Below are 17,420 nucleotides of genomic sequence, written 5' to 3'. Positions count from 1 at the left end.
AAACGAAATCTTGAAGGAGTTTTACCAACTGAGGTACAACTATTAATAGCTCAAAGAATATTATCTAGGTTGCTAGGTTGTAATGGAAGTTCCTGGCTTCCCCTAAGCAAGTTAAGTTGGCATGTTTGCCTAGCAACAGCCACTAAAACCTTCTGTTGTGGAAGGTTCCCTAGGAGTGAAAAGAAGGGAGGAGGAGGAAAAGCAGGAACAGATTAATCTGTATTTTCCTAGCAGGGGACTAAGACCTGGCCGTTTGAGATAGCTTTTCTGTTAGCATACGTTAGCCCAATCCCTCTGTGGTAGCTAGAAATTTGCTCTTTGTAGGACTGGAGTTACTAATTAGCAGATTGAAGGCAAAATTAGAGATTTAGTTCACTTCAAAGGCAGTCATTTCCAATCAACAGAAAGATCAATAGGTCTAAAAAGTAGCTGAAATCTGAGGAGCAGGAGGGTATTAGCAACTAAAAACTCTCCCCTGCTCAAAGTTCAGGGAGGAGTGTAATATATTATTTACAAATAACATAAAAACACTATCTGTCATAGGGAATGGATTTTATCATGATAAAAACAGAAGCGTCTCTAAATATAGTTCAGCACTTTCCTTGGTATCGGGGATGCGTGCAGTGAAGAAAGGACAGGAAAGCAAAATCTCCGCACTCTTGGCCAAGATTTGGGGTAAACAATGGGGGTGATAATACAGAGGACTATCTATTAATTGGGTGCTTATTTGAGGACCATCTCTCTCCTCTATTCTAGTAAGACGACTTATTTTGAAATTAGGACTGCATGGTACAACAAGCATTCCAATTGTCTCTCTTATTACACGCCAGAATCTGGATAAACCGAATTGCCTTGCAGAGGTCTCTGATTACCCCAAAGCAAAAGGGCACCTTCTCCATGAGGGAGAAGAAACTTTCAGTATTCACAAGGTTAGCTTTTAGGTCCAGAAGCTCTTTTAGGGACCGAATCTTTTCCTGTCTCCCTCTCCCCAAGCCCCGTCCCTCCCCAGAGAGCTCTTACTGCTGCTCACAGGGGCATGGGGCACGTTCTGGAGCAATGAGCGTGCAGGCCTTTGGGCCGGTTCGTCCAGTTGGGAGGCTGAACTCTTTGGGGACTCTTGAGAGGGGTAACCAGGGCAAAGCAAGTGTGATGGAGAACCTGGATAAAATGAAGTAAGAACAAATTCTTCTGGGTTGGGTGAGGCGAGCTATGGCAAAGGAACCAGAAAGGAGGGACAAGAGCTGAGAAGCCAAGGGGGTTAGAGGTGGTCGGGGATAGGATAGCAACGTCAGGAATTTTCTAATTCACCTTCACTGTCTGGCCACCTGCCCGCTGGGCGCAGAGGCGCTGGGGGGGTTGAGCCGGACGGACGGAGGGACCAGTTCCCCGGCTCAGGGCGTGATGCGCTCCGGGTCCGGGCAGAGCGCGTTGCCAGCCTCCCCGCGGGGCGTCGGTGGTGGGTGACTCAGAGCTTCCCTCCCGCCCCGCCCCGCCCCGCCGCCGGCCCCGCCCCCGGAGGCGGAGCCTCGTCCGGTCCCCGCCCCAGTCTTCAGGGCGGGCGGGAGTCGGAGGAAGAGGAAGGGGACGAGGACAAGAGAGACCGGGCGGCGGCGGCGGCGGCGGCGGCAAAGGAGGAGGAGGAGGAGGAGGAGGAGGAGGAGGTAGAGGAGGAGGAAGAGGAGGCCGACCAACAAGATGGCCCCTGCTGCCGGAGCAGCCTCAGCAGCAGCAGGTGGGGGGCCGGAGGCGGCGCTGGCGGTGGCGGTGGTGGCGGCGGCCGTGGCCCGGCGGCCTGGGACAGAGGCAGAGTCGACGGTGGCAGCGGCAGCGGCGGCGGTGGCTGCCGCGGCGGTGGCGACGGCCGCGGGGACTCGGAGCTGAGAGGAGCTGCTGCTCGGACCAGCGCGGTGAGCGGGCGGCGGCGGCGGGGGAAGCGGGGTGGCGCGGCCTGGCCCGGCCGGGGTCGGGAACAATAGGCGGCGGCGGCGGCGGTGGCGAGTAAGGGGCTGTCCCCGCCCGGCCTCCGCTCGCAGGCCGCGGCTGCCCACCCGGCCGAGGGGCTTGGCAGTGGCCAGCGGCCTCTAGGCCTCAGGCCTCGGCGTGCCGCCTGGAGGGCTTGCGGGTGGCTAGGCCCGGAGGAGGTGCGGACGCCGCCCGGGACCGGGGGAGGGCGAGCGCGGCTCCGGCCGGGGAGAGGGGGCCAGCCGGCCGCCTAGCGCCTCTGCGACTCCCGGGACAGGGCCGGGAGGAGACAGCGGCGGGGAGACGCCTCTGGACCCCCCAGCCTGAGGGGTGGAGGAGGTGAAGGCGTCTGTATACAGGCGCTGCCTCTGCCCCCCTCCCCCGCGGGGCTGCTCTCTTCCCAGCCCCTTGGGCGCTCCCCTTCTGGGCCCAGTGGGTTTTACGACGTCTTATTTCCCTGGAGATCGAGCCCGATAGCCTTCTTTCTTCCTGCTGGCGAGACAGGGAAAGTGGGGACGCAGGTGTCTTTTTAAAAAAATTTTAAGTGCAACAACAAAAAATGTGCAAGGTAAAAAGGTGATTAGCGAGAAGGGATGGAGAGGGATGGAGGTCTAAGGGATGGTCCTCCTCTTTACACATTTCTAGGCATCCAGTGCTCTCTATACGTCAGAGATGCCCACGACCCGGTTGAGAGTGGAACAAGGGCGCTTTTGGAGCACTCGTAATGTTACTCTTGACATCCCAGTCTCGTCCACGGACCTGAAAACAAAGCCACTTACTGGCAACGCGAAGACAAATCGTAATCTCTGAAGAGAACTTTGTTTCACACCAACCGATGTTCATTATTAATGTGCCGCATAAGAAACAGAAATAACTAGCATGAAATGAACCTGGCGGAGCATTCCTTCAAGCGACAGAAGTGGTTCTGCAGGCCAGAACTTCCTGTGTCCTGCCTCATGCTCTAATTTTGTCTTTCAGTAACTTGTCCTAAAATTATTCAAGACCAACCCTTTCCTCTGAATTTGACATTTGTTTTTCCTTCTTTCTCTTCTTTTTCTTTTTTTTATTGATTTTTATTATTTTTTATTTTTTGTATTTTTCTGAAGCTGGAGACGGGGAGGCAGTCAGACAGACTCCCGCATGCGCCCGACCGGGATCCACCCGGCACGCCCACCAGGGGGCGACGCTCTGTCGCAACCAGAGCCACTCTAGTGCCTGGGGCAGAGGCCAAGGAGCCATCCCCAGCGTCAGGGCCATCTTTTGCTCCAGAGAGACAGAGAGGAAGGAGAGAGGGAGGGGTGGAGAAGCAGATGGGCGCCCTGGCCGGGAATCGAACCCGGGACTTCCGCACGTCAGGCCGACGCTCTACCACTGAGCCAACCAGCCAGGGCCTTTATTGATTTTTGAAAGAGTGAAAGAGAAGCATGATTTGTTTCTCCACTCATTCCTGCAGTTGTTGGTTGACTCTTGCCTGAGCCCTGACCAGGGATCAACCTGCAAACTTTGCAAGTCCAGACAATGCTCTAACCAACTGAGCTACCAGGTCAGGGCCCACATTTGTTTTCTAAAGCATATAAGATTTCAAAACTTTATTATAATTTTCAAAAATTGGAAACAACTGTTCTGTTTTGGCTGGTTAAACTTATCAAGAGACAGCTGTTCATTATATTTGCCCTATGGTACCGGTGGCTGAAACGTCAGCAATTAACTACTATTTCTCCTACACTTAATTGTTTAAAGGCATCGACCAGGTCCATTTCCAAGTGGGGGGGAAATTATTCAGGTTATTTCTATTCCAGTTTCTACCTAGGTGTGCAGAAATGTGCATTAAAAATAGTTTGGATGCATCCAAAAGATTACTTTCCACTCTAACCCTAAATTGTGTGGTCCATCTAGTTTGTATTCTTTTTTTTTTTTTTAATTTATTTATTTTTAGAGAGGAGAGAGAGAGACAGAGAGAGAGAAGGGAGGAGCTGGAAGCATCAACTCCCATATGTGCCTTGACCAGGCAAGCCCAGGGTTTCGAACCGGCGACCTCAGTATTTCCAGGTCAACACTTTATCCACTGCGCCACCACAGGTCAGGCTAGTTTGTATTTTTAAGAGGAAGATTGACCTGTACAGAGGACGTGCCAGTTAATATCTTTCATTCATCTTTAGGGTAAATTTCTAATTAGAATTGTCCATGTCTGTTGTAATTCAAAGCATTTTCAGGTTACAGTATATGCAGTTTAATGATCTGCTGTAGTCCTTAGTTCTTCCACAAGAGTTGATAGTAAATAGGCAAGCAGTTGGATAAAACGTGGAGGTTGAAATATCTTGTTTAGGCTTGAAATATAGTGGATGAATATGAATGACTTTCATTTTATGCATAGCATAGCAATGTTGGGGATGCTTTGACTAAATGATGAGAAAGGAACAACTTTTGCATGGCTCCTGCTAATGAATTTTCTGGGAATAATTTTCAGAAAGGACACTTTTTTTTTTTTACAGGGACAGAAAGAGTCAGAGAGAGGGATAGATAGGGACAGACAGACAAGAACGGAGAGAGATGAGAAGCATCAATCATCAGTTTTTCGTTGCAACACCTTAGTTGTTCATTGATTGCTTTCTCATATGTGCCTTGACCATGGGCCTTCAGCAGACTGAGTAACCCCTTGCTCGAACCAGCGACCTTGGTTCCAAGCTGGTAAGCTTTTGCTCAAACCAGATGAGCCCTCGCTCAAGCTGGCGACCTTGGGGTCTCGAACCTGGGTATTCTGCATCTCAGTCCAACGCTCTATCCACTGCGCCACCACCTGGTCAGGCCAGAAAGGACACTTTTAAGTGCTCCAATCAGTTTTTTTAATGCTAAATTTTGTTAGGTCAGTGCAGAATTTAAGTAAAGTCTATATTGCAATGGCTCTTAAATTTTTCTGCGATCCTAAACCTATTACAACAATTTTAGTAATTTATGAGTTTGTAAATTGTAAGTGGTTAGTGTGCTTTGTTATGAAAAAAATATTGTGTCAGGGACTAATTTGACTCATGCCGAATATTTTTCTGAAGTTTTTTTTTTTTTTGGTGTGTGTGTGTGTGAGAGAGAGACAGAGAGAGAGAGAGAAAGAAAGAGAAAGGGACAGGAAGGGAGAGAGATTAGAAGCATCAGCTCATAGTTGCAGCATTTTTGTTGTTCATTGATTGCTTCTCATACTGCCTTGACTGGGGGAGGGGGCCCTCCAGCCAAGCCAGTGACCCCTTACTCAACCCAGCAACCATAGGATCGTGTCAGGGATCCCGTGCTCAAGCCTGTGACCCTGTGCCCAAGTCTGGAGACCTTGGGGTTTCGAACCTCAGTGTCCTAGGTTGGCACACTATCCACTGTGCCACCACCAGTCAGGCTGAAAACAAAGCTTTTTAAGTGTTAAGATTTTGTGTTTGAAATTGGATGTTGATTCAACAGTTCATGAGTTGAGTCTGGGTCCTTATTCATTTCTGTTTAACATCGAAAAGTCTCTTGAAGAATTCTGTTTTTATTTGTGTCAAAACTTTTTAAAGATTTAATCCTTCAACTGTCATATCTTAATTATCAAAGTTTATTCTGATTATTTCAGTTCAGAATTTCTAAAGTAATATTTAAGAATTTCCTTCTAAGAGCTTTCGGGGCCATATCTTGAGCATCAGGTTTGTATTTTCCTAGTAATACTGAAAGTTAATTTATGTTTCGTTCATTTAAAAAGATTTGGAAAGGTTTTTTTGTACAAAAATATTACAGTTTTCAAAGCATATTTGTTGAATGAATAAAAACATTCTCGTTTCATCCTCCTAATTAGGCTGTAATATTCTCATTTTATATATGAAGAATCTGAGGCTAGGAGAAGCTGCTAAGTAACTAGCAAAAAGGCCACATAATAGGTAAAAGTTTACTCAAATCCAGGTCCTGTGACACAAATTAGATGTTTTAATACTGCTACCATATGTATCAAGGTTAAACTTCGAAGCATCTTGTTTTGACCGTGAACTGTTTTGTAATACTGTACTTCCCTTTAGCCCTAATATCCTTTCTAGTATCATTATTTGTATCCTTCCAAATATTCCAATATAAGTTTGAGAAAGTATTTATTCCTATGAATTACAAAAGAAACCGTTTTTGCTTTTAGCAAGTCTGAGTGCTTTGAATATAGAAATTCATACCACTTTCATAGGGCAAATTTGTGGAATTGTTTTATGGCTTTAATTTGTTATGTAAGCAGTTACTAAATTGTGCTTTTGAAATACTCTATGGAAGTTCAAACCTGACTTTAGTAACATTCATTGATGTTTAAAGTTGGGTCAGTCAACATTTAAAATTCTTCGTTTATACTTTTTAAAAGCCATAGATCATTAAGAATTCTGCAGCATTTATTTTTTCATCTGTAGATTTTAGGGCTTGAAATGGAGTTTGATGGGGTCTAATCCATTTACACTTGTATATATCTTGAAAGTAGTTGGCAGCCAGCAAAGTGAAGGATAAACTGATAAATGATCCTTGTTTGGTGGACACCTCAGAGCAAGATGTTCCTTGGCAGGGTATTCTGACCTGGTTTAGCTTTGGCCCTGTCAGTGCTCAGGAGTTCAGGTATTTTTGGGGGGGTTGGATTCCATGGATTTAAATTCTCAGACTGGCCTGCATCAAAACAGTCACAGTAGATTTCAAAATCAGCCTGTTTCATAAGGTCCTCTTTAAGATTTCTTTTTCTTTTGTTTAATCCTGGAGTCTAGACTGGATATGAGCTGGCCTTAGAGGTTATGACATAAGATTAATTTTGTCAAGATTTATACAAAGGAATTTTTCTCACTCCAAAGTTTCTTAAGGTAGATTCAATATATTTTGTGAAGTTTACTAATCCCAGGTAATGTTGCCCTGCCTCTCTAAGATGATTAGTTAGCTTTAGCGTCTTTATTTATATCCGTGATTATATTTGTGCCTGTTTACTTTTTATAATTAGAGACTTATCAGTTTACAGTGTTTTTTCCTGATTGGTTGAGGTTTGGGAAAAGAATTCTTGTAAAAACTTTAGAATTCACCTTTCATGCACAGTTAAGCTGACTGAAATTGCATTCTGTCATAGAGGAATAAGTGTTTTAAGGTTCTTCCACATTTTTCTTTGAGATTATTTACAAATGTATGTCAGCAATATGCTTTTGATGTTTCTTGAGCATTTTAGCATTGATGTCAGTACACTTCTATTACTGAGCAAATGGAATAATTTAACTTGTAATGCATTTGAGCTAAAAATCTTTTAGATCTGAATAGCATTTGAACATGGTAGCAATGTTATGAAGAAGAGTTCTAAAGGGGTCAATTTTATCAACATAGATTTTTTACTGAAGTTTAATTTCCATAACAAAATTAACCATTCAAAATAAACAGTACAGTGGCAGTACATTCACAATGTTTGCAACTACCACCTCTAATTCTATTACATTTTATCACTCCAAAAGGAAACTCTATACTTATTAAGCAGGGATTATCAATCCCCTCTCTCCCTAGTCTCTGGCTACCACCATTTTACTTTCTATCTCTTCAGATTTAATGAAAAATTATTTTAAGCCAAGACTGAGGAAGATTACTATGTAATATCGAAATTGCAAGGAAAACTTTGGGATATGATTATTAGGAATCAAAACCCACCTCATTCTTTGCATGCTTTTCCAAGTATTGTAGGCTGCTGCCAGGCATATTTTATGGGAGAAAAGTTGGAGGTCACAGCAATTTGCAGTTTTAGTTTTAATCACTCCAGAGGAGTTGTGCTCAAACTCTCAGACTCGTTTGTGTTTCCTCATTGGGTTGTGAGAATTAACTAAATTTCAATGTTACATACAAATGTGAGCAATTTATTCAGTCTGTTATCTATAAATTGTTTGCCTTTCGGTTTTTCTTAATGTATACAAGCAACTTAGAAAATTAACAGACTTATTTGGACTTATTAGAGGTGTTATTGGGAAATAATTATTAGATTGAAATTAATTTATCCTATTCTTATGAATCTAACTTTGTAACTACTTTTTTTCAGATAACTTTTTTTTGTTTGTTTGTTTTGTTGTTTTTTTGGTTTGTTTTTACAGAGGCAGAGATAGACAGAGACAGACAGACAGGAACGGAGAGAGATGAGAAGCATCAATCATTAGTTGCGCGTTGCGACTTCTTAGTTGTCATTGATTGCTTTCTCATGTGTGCCTTGACCGTGGGGCCTTCAGTAGACCAAGTAACCCCTTGCTCGAGGCAGCGACCTTGGGTCCAAGCCGGTGAGCTTTTTGCTCAAACCAGATGAGCCCACACTCAAGCTGGCGACCTTGGGGTCTTGAACCTGGATCCTTCCGCATCCCAGTCCGACGCTCTATCCACTGCGCCACCACCTGGTCAGGCTCAGATAACTTTTGCGAATATTTAGAGTGATGGTTTGCCTGATGCTGTTTTTAATCCCTTGTTGAATATATTTTAGAAACCTTGATCTGGGCTTTATATGTGACTTGCTCCAAAAACATAGATACAGTTAGAGAAGCAATTGGTTTTTAGCTTTTTTGGATTGTTTTAGTTGGCTTATTAAGGGAGAAAACCATTAGGTTTTTTTTCTTTCTGGAATAACATAATAAAGTTGAACTTTTGTAAATTTTTAGTTGCTACTAAGTTTGAAGTTTCAGTTTTGGGCCTTGAAAATATTATTTTATCCTTATCTTAAATTCAAGATTGTACTTCCCCCATTTATTTATTTTGTTTTTTCTAAAAAATGTTTATTGATTGATTTTTTTAATGTTTATTTTATTGGTTTTAGAGGGAGAAGAAGGGAGAAAGAGAGAGACAGGAACATCTATCTGTTCCTGTGTATGTATGCCCAGACCGGGGATTGATCCAGCAATCTCTGTACTTTGGGAGGATGCTCTAACCAGCTGAGCAGTCGGGCTAGCACTATTTATTGATTTTAGAAAGAAAAGGAGAGAGAAAGAGAGAGAGAGAGAGAGAAAGAAACATCAATTTGTTGTTCCACTTATTTATGCCTTCATTGGTTGATTTTTTTTTTTTTCTTCGGAAGCCAGAAACGGGGAGAGACAGTCAGACAGACTCCCGCATGCGCCCGACCGGGATCCACCTGGCACGCCCACCAGGGGGCAACGCTCTGCCCACCAGGGGGCGATGCTCTGCCCCTCCGGGGTGTCACTTTGCCACGACCAGAGCTACTCCAGCGCCGGGGGCAGAGGCCAAGGAGCTATCCCCAGCGCCTGGGCCATCTTTGCTCCAATGGAGCCTCGGCTGCGGGAGGGGAAGAGAGAGATAGAGAGGAAGGAGAGGGGGAGGGGTGGAGAAGCAGATGGGCGCCTCTCCTGTGTGCCCTGGCCGGGAATGAAACCCAGGACTTCTGCACGCCAGGCCGACGCTCTACCACTGAGCCAACTGGCCAGGGCGGTTGATTCTTGTATGTGATCTAAGTATTGAACCTGCAACCTTGGCGTATCAGGACGATAGTCAAACCAGATGAGCTACTCAGCCAGGGTGGTACTTTCCCTATTTAAATTGAAATCTTAAAATGGATGGTGTGAAGTGAAATATAGATTTCATGTTATTAGTAAAAATTTGTTCAGGTTACAGGAGGTCTAAGTGGAAAAGAATAATTTAAATTTTGATACTAATCTCCCCCTTTAGGGAAAATTTATTTAATTAATAAATTTAATTCTAAGAACAACTAAGTGATAATTATTTATATGAGAATATTTAGGACTCAGTGCAGTAAAATTTTAGCTTTTTTTTCCGGTATTTTTCTGAAGTGAAGTGGGGAGGCAGAGAGACAGACTGCTGCATGCGCCTGGACCAGGATCCACTGGACGTGTCCACCAGGGGGCGATGCTCCAGTTGTAACTGAAGCCATTCTAGTGCCTGAGGTGGAAGCCATGGAGCCATCCTCAGCACCCCAGACAACTTTGCTCCAATGGAGCCTTGACTGTGGGAGGGGAAGAGAGAGATAGAGAGGAAGGAGAGGCAGAAGGGTGGAGAAGCAGATGGGTGCTTCTCCTGTGTGTCCTGGCTGGGAATCGAACCCAGGACTTCCACACGCCAGGCCAATGCTCTACCACTGAGCCACCCAGCCAAGGCCAATTTTTGCTCTTTTTAATAGTAATTTTTTTTTCAGGAAAATATCAATTCTTTGAAAATATATTTGTTTTATATATGCCTCATTAATTTTTATTTTTTAAATTTTTTTAGTGAGAGGAGGGGAGGCAAAGACAGACTCCTGCATGAGCCCTGATTGGGATCCACCTGGCAAGCCCACTAGTTGCTCTACCCATCTGGGGCCCTTGTTCTGTTGCAACCTGGAGCCATTTTTTAATGCCTGAGGCAGAGGCCAGGGAGACAGACATTCTCAGTGCCTAGGGTCAAGTCACTCTACTTGAGCCATGGCTGCAGGAAGGGAGGAGAAGTGAGGTGGGGAAAGAGAGAGAAGTGAAAGGGGGAGGAGTAGAGAAGCAGATGGTTGCTGCTCCTGTGTGCCCTGATCAGGAATCAAACCTGGGACATCCACACGCTGGGCTGATGCTCTACCACTGAGCCAGTTGGCCAGGGCCCCTCATTAATTTTTTTTTTTTTTTTCATTTTTCTGAAGCTGGAAACAGGGAGAGACAGACAGACTCCCGCATGCGCCCGACCGGGATCCACCCGGCACGCCCACCAGGGGGCGACGCTCTGCCCACCAGGGGGCGATGCTCTGCCCATCCTGGGCGTCGCCATGTTGCGACCCTCCTGGGTGTCGCCATATTGCGACCAGAGCCACTCTAGCGCCTGGGGCAGAGGCCACAGAGCCATCCCCAGCGCCCGGGCCATCTTTTGCTCCAATGGAGCCTTGGCTGCGGGAGGGGAAGAGAGAGACAGAGAGGAAGGCGCGGCGGAGGGGTGGAGAAGCAAATGGGCGCTTCTCCTATGTGCCCTGGCCGGGAATCGAACCCGGGTCCTCCGCACGCTAGGCCGACGCTCTACCGCTGAGCCAACCGGCCAGGGGGCCCTCATTAATTTTTGGTAGTAAAATTTATTGGAAAGATTGTGTATGAAATGTAATCATAAAATAACATTTTATGTGGGTAATATTTAAAGATTTGTGCTTGAAAATATGGTTTAGTGGAAGATTTCTGAATGAAATGATATCATTCTTTTAGCTTTATTAAGGAATAGTATTTTATATATCCAGGGTTCAGGTTTTCCTTGTTTGTTTGTTTTAAATTTTTCCGTTGATTTGAGAGAGAGAGGAAGGGAAGGGGGGTGGGGGGGAGGGAGAGAAAGAGAAGCATCGACTAGTTGTTCCACTTAGTTGTGCACCCATTAATTGCTTTTCCTGTGTGCCCTGACCTGGGATGGAACCTGCGACCATGGTATTTGGGGACAATGCTCTATCTACTGAGCCACCCGACAGGTTCCAGCTTAGAATAAGAAGTAGATTGGCCCAGGCCAGGTAGTTCTATAGTTAGAATGTCATCATGACCTGTAGAGGTTGCATATTTGATTCCTAGTCACGGCACAAACCAGAATCATCCAATGATGGCATGAATAAGTAGAACAGTAAATCAGTGTGTGTCTCTCTCTCTCTCTCTGCTTCTCTCCCTTCCTTCCCCACGACCCCCTCTAAAAAATCAATTTAAAAAACTTAATAAAAAGGACATTAATAGAAGCAGATAAAAACCTTCAGTTGTCACAAAATTAATGAACTAAATCATCTAAGGCACTGGCTTAGAAGATTTATTTTTCAAGATTTAACTTACTGCCTGACTAGACAGTAAGTAGCACAGTGGCTAGAGTGTTGGACTGGGACTCAGAGGACCCAGTTTCAAAACCCTGAGGTCGCCAGCTTGAGTGTGGGTACATCCGGCTTGAGTGTGGGATCATAGACATAACCCTATAATCACTGGCTTGAAGCCCAAGGTCTCTGGCTTAAACAAGGAGGCACTCACTCTGCTGGAGCGCCCCCCCCCCACACGTCAATGCACATATGAGAAAGCAATCAGTGAACAACTAAGGAGCCGCAACGAAGAATTAATGCTTCTCATCTCTCTCCCTTCCTGTCTGTCTGTCCCTATCTGTCCCTCTCTCTGTCTTTGTCTCTGTCTCAAAAAAAAAAAAAAAACCCTGGCTGGTTGACTCAGTGGTAGAGCATCGGCCTGGCGTGCAGGAGTCCCAGGTTCGATTCCTGGCCACAGCACACAGGAGAAGCGCCCATCTGCTTCTCCACCCCTCCCCCTCTCCTTCCTCTCTGTCTCTCTCTTCCCCTCCCGCAGCCAAGGCTCCATTGGAGCAAAGTTGGCCCGGGCACTGAGGATGGCTCTATGGCCTCTGCCTCAGGTGCTAGAATGGCTATGGTTGCAACAGAGCAACGCTCCAGATGGGCAGAGCATCGCCCCCTGGTGGGCATGCCAGGTGGATCCCGGTTGGGTGCATGCGGGAGTCTATCTGACTGCCTCCCTGTTTCCAACTTCAGAAAAATACCAAAAAAAAAAAAAAAAAAAAAGATTTAACTTACTTATTTTATAGAGAGAGGAGAAGGGGTTGGTGTACCGAGAAATGTCAGCTCATAGTTATTTGGCATATGTGCCTTGACCCGGCAAGCCTAGGGCTTGGAACCGGCAACCTCAGCATTCCAGGTCAGCTCTCTATCAACTGCACCACCATAGGCCAGGCATGAGAAGATCTCTTGTTTTGTACATAATTCTAAGATATTTGTGTGTTTTCTAATCCCACAGCAGATTAAAAGGTGAAAATTAGGTGTGGGAGTAGAAGCACTATAGGTAAAATGGACAGCAAGGATGGTGACGGGAAAAACATTAACTTGGGGCCATTTAATATAGGGATAGCACCTCATTAGACAATGAGTTTATTGTTAATTAATTATTGTATTGTGCTATGTAACTCATTCAGATGGTTTAAAAAAGATGAGAAGGAAAAAAGATGACTACAGATTTTAAGAGCTCCTAATGAAAAATTTATTGTGGGAAAATTCAATTATGTTTGTAATTTTAGGAATCATAAAAATATATGCAGAGTATATTAGAACATAGACCTTGGAGTCAGATCTAGCTAGGTTCTCATCTTTTTTCACTTAAGTGTTAAGATTCTTCATCTTTAAAAACAAATGGTAATACCTTTCTTTAAAGATTGTTTTGACATTTAAATGAGATAATATATATCTTTAGTATAGTACCTGACTCTAGTACCCATTCAATAAATGTTATTCTCCTTAAATTCTGTTTAACAAAAATTATTTTAGAAAGATATTCATGTAGAATATTTGAAAAAAGTTCTGCTATACAATGTTAGTATTCAGCCCTAGCCAGACGACTCGGTGAATAAAGTGTCGTCCTGGCACACTGAGATCTCTGGTCAGGGCACATACAGGAATGGATCAATGTTCCTTTCTCTCTTTCTCCCTGCCTATCTCAAAATAATACCTTTAAAAAAAAGAAAAAGAAAAGCTGCATTGAAAGTATAATTTCCATATATAGCTTCCTCCACAGTTACCTTTATTAACATCTTGCATTGGTGTGGTGCACCTATTTTAATTGATGAAACAGTATTGGTATATTATTACTTACTAAAGTTCATAGTTTACATTAGGGTTCACTGTTATCCAGTTCTATGGGCAAGTGAGTGTCTTTCACTTAATGTGTATTTAAGCTTCTTCCATGTCTTTTCATGGCTTGATAAAGCATTTCTTTTTACTACTAAATAATACTCCATTGTGTGGATAAATTTGTTTTAATTAAAATCAAATAAAAATTAAATTGTAGCTCCTTATTTGTGCTAGCTACACATGTGGCTTGTGGCTACTATATTGAAAACAAATAGAACATTTCCATCATCTCAGAAAGTTCTGTTGAGGAGTGCTGCTATAAAACTATTCCCTCAAGGTTCAGTTATTTATTTATTTTTTTTTTAACAGGGACAGAGAGAGAGACAGATAGAGGGATAGATAGGGACAGACAGACAGGAACGGAGAGAGATGAGAAGCATCAATCTTCAGTTTTTCGTTGCGACACCATAGTTGTTCATTGATTGCTTTCTCATATGTGCCTTCACCTTGGGCCTTCAGCAGACTGAGTAACCCCTTGCTCGAGCCAGTGACCTTGGGTCCATGCTAGTGAGCTTTTCTTTTTTTTTGTATTTTTTCTGAAGCTGGAAATGGGGAGAGGCAGTCAGACAGACTCCTGCATGCGCCCGACCAGGATCCACCCGGCACGCCCACCAGGGGCAATGCTCTGCCCACCAGGGGGTGATGCTCTGCCCCTCCGGGGCGTCACTCCGCCGCGACCAGAGCCACTCTAGCGCCTGGGGCAGAGGCCAAGGAGCCATCCCCAGCGCCCGGGCCATCTTTGCTCCAATGGAGCCTTGGCTGCGGGAGGGGAAGAGAGAGACAGAGAGGAAGGAGGGGGTGGGGGTGGAGAAGCAAATAGGCGCTTCTCCTATGTGCCCTGGCCGGGAATCGAACCCGGGTCCCCCGCACGCCAGGCCGATGCTCTACTGCTGAGCCAACTGGCCAGGGCCTAGTGAGCTTTTCTTTTTTGCTCAAGCTGGCAACCCCGTAGTCTCGAACCTGAGTCCTTCCGCATCCCAATCCGACGCTCTATCCACTGCGCCACCGCCTGGTCAGGCAAGGTTCAGTTATTCATTTATGCTCACTCTCACAGAGAATTTATCCATTTACATGCACTCAATTTATCTCCCAGCCTACATTTTCAATGCTTTTTCACTTATCCTGCTAGCAGCCATAAACTTTAAATAATTTAATTTTTTTTTCTTCTTTTCTAAATGAGAGGAGAGAGAGACAGATGCCCACATGCACCCCGACTGGAATCTACCCAGTAACACCTATCTGGGACTGATGTTCTGCCCATCTGGGGCCATGCTTGCAACTGAGCTATTTTTAGCATCTGAGGTGGAGGCTCCACTAAACCATCCTTAGCATCTGGGCTGATGTGCTTGAACCAATCAAGCCATGGCTGTGGGAGGGGAAGAAGGAGAGAAAAAGCGGAGGGAGAGGGATGGAGAAGCAGATGGTCGATTCTCCTGTGTGTCCTGACCAGGAATCAAACCCAGGACATCCACATGCTGGGTCGATGCTGTGTCACTGAGCTAAATGGCCAGGGCCAATTTAATATCTTTTACCACTTCAAAGACCCAGCCTTTCCAAATGTTGTCTATTATAGTATGGTTTCCTCAGTTTCCTATCAGGGCATCATCATCTACTCCACTCTTCATTGTTTCTAGCCTACAGTCATCCTTTTCTTACTCTTCTTTTGAATATTTATTTAAAGTATATAGATCTCAGAGCTAAGATATGGCATAGCTGAAATTAGAATTTATATCTCCCGAGCCTGACCTGTGGTGGCCCAGTGGATAAAGCGTCGACCTGGAAATGCTGAGGTTGCCGGTTCGAAACCCTGGGCTTGCCTGGTCAAGGCACATATGGGAGTTGATGCTTCCAGCTCCTCCCCCTTCTCTCTCTCTGTCTCTCCTCTCTCTCCTCTCTCTCTCTCTCTCTCTCTCTCCCTCTCCTCTCTAAAAAATTGAATAAATAAAAAAATTTATATATATCTCCCTATTCTAGTTCTCTCTTGGGAGGCCCATTAGTTGGGGTTGCTTTTACAATCACTTTTGAAGTTACAATCACTTTTTTTAAGTGATTAAGGACTATTTGATTATATACTGTGTAATTTTAAATATTTTTACAAATCAAAACTACAGAGGCAATTGCTATAGATTTAACAAATAGTGATATATTATTTATAAACAATTAGACTCTTAAATGAAGAAATTTATCCTGTTCAGCAGGTTTTTTCTTTATGGTGGAAACATTTTCCTTCCAACTGTGACCCATTTTAGATTACAAAAATTAATGTTCAGTAATAATACAAATTGGCTGGTAAGGATGAATAGAATTTAACTAAACATTATTGGTATCCAGAATTCTTGTTGGCACTGACTTAAATTTGGGTTCTGTTCAAATTACATTTTGATCTGTACAATCCAAGTGGGTTACCGCATGAACTTGTATTTTCCTAAACTTGTCAATTATTTTTCCAGAGCTTGAAAAATGGAGAGCCTCATGTCAGTCTCTTTTGTGTTTTGGCTATACCTCTACTTTTGCTCAAAGTAGTCATGCTGTATATGGTCTTGATTTGATCTTCTCTGCATACTGGTTGTATTTGCTCAGTCTATTTTTGTGGAGACATTGTGTTAAAGAGTAATAGCCTTCCATATTTAAGTACTGTACTTAAACACATACACACACACACACACACACTGGAATTTAACCTTCATTTTTAAATGCTCTCCCTATAATTATTGCTTTTAAAACCCATAGTTTATGTGTCAATTTTTACATTAATTACTCCATTGATAGCAGTTTTTGAACTGTTTTGATTAAAACTGTCACTCTGCTTGAATCTAGCCTCTCTCTATTAAAAACTTTTTAAAATACATGTAAGGCTCTCCATTTATTTAGAAAAATTGAATATGGGTTCTTTGATTAACTCATTTGATCTGAGTCAATTTTTTCAGAAATGTAATTTTATTATGTAGGGCTGCAATTGATGAAAACCTGCTCATAGGGCACAAAAGACCCTCCAGTTATTTTCTTTTTACCACTGTTTTTTAAAAAGTTGGCTTTTGAAATAAGAAAATTCTTAGAATAGAAACTGATGTTTAAATCTCTTTAAATGCATTTAAGAGTAATTTAGACTATCATAAAACCTTAACAAGTAGTATTCTTATGAAAGCATTATTGAATATTGAAGTAGTAGCACCTGTTCCCCTAATGATTGACATTAGATAATTAATTGTACTCAGATGTTAAGATAAAACTTCAAGAATCTTTTTAGGTACAAGATAGTGATGGAGGTAGAGGGGAAAGAAGATAGCAAATTCTATCAACAGAGTCTTCAAATTTGAGAGAGAGTTCAGGTTCAGCTGTTGATTTTGTTTGTGAAGACTTTTTAAAGCAGTTTTAGGTTCTCAGAAAAACTGGAAAGAAGGTACTGAGATTTCCCCTATACTCCTTGCCTGCACACAAGGGGAACTTTTCCCCAACATGGACATCCACCATCAGATTGGTACATTTTGTTAGAATTGCTGAACCTACACTGACACTTAAAGTCCTTGGTTTATATTAGGGTTCACGCTCAGTGGTGTACTTTCTGTGGGTTTGGGCAAATGTATAATGCCATGTGTCCATCATGATAGTATGTATCATACGGAGGGAGGGTTTTCATTACCCTAAAAACCCTTTGCTTATTCACCCCTCCTCACCCCAACTCCTAGCAACCACTAATCTTTTTATTTTCTCTGTAGTTTGCCTTTTCCAGAATGTTCTATAGTTGAGATATTTAAACAAAAACATTCATGGTGAAAGCTTGTCTAACAGAGAGGGTTTATTGAGCCTTAGCCAGAGAAGGGACCAGTCCTGCTGT

At 43.6% G+C, this 17,420-nt stretch overlaps 1 protein-coding gene and 1 non-coding gene across 4 annotated transcripts in view; one reads left to right on the top strand and one right to left on the bottom strand.

Annotated features, from left to right (window-relative positions):
* The first annotated feature begins 1,581 nt into the window (after positions 1-1,581).
* RC3H1 (ring finger and CCCH-type domains 1) overlaps positions 1,582-17,420 on the top strand; it is an 89,359-nt gene continuing 73,520 nt past the window's right edge. For all 3 annotated transcript variants that reach the window (XM_066261193.1, XM_066261194.1, XM_066261192.1), the window contains exon 1: positions 1,582-1,907. The gene's annotated coding sequence lies outside the window, so the exon portion shown is untranslated. The remainder of the gene's footprint in view (positions 1,908-17,420) is intronic.
* On the bottom strand, positions 3,278-3,353 carry TRNAV-GAC (transfer RNA valine (anticodon GAC)). The gene has a single exon. It is a non-coding gene; the product is annotated as a tRNA-Val (tRNA).

The sequence above is a fragment of the Saccopteryx bilineata genome, chromosome 2, assembly GCF_036850765.1.
Source record: "Saccopteryx bilineata isolate mSacBil1 chromosome 2, mSacBil1_pri_phased_curated, whole genome shotgun sequence".
NCBI lineage: Eukaryota > Metazoa > Chordata > Mammalia > Chiroptera > Emballonuridae > Saccopteryx > Saccopteryx bilineata.
Note: the sequence above shows the minus strand (reverse complement) of the source record. Positions and strands in the feature narration are given on the sequence as shown.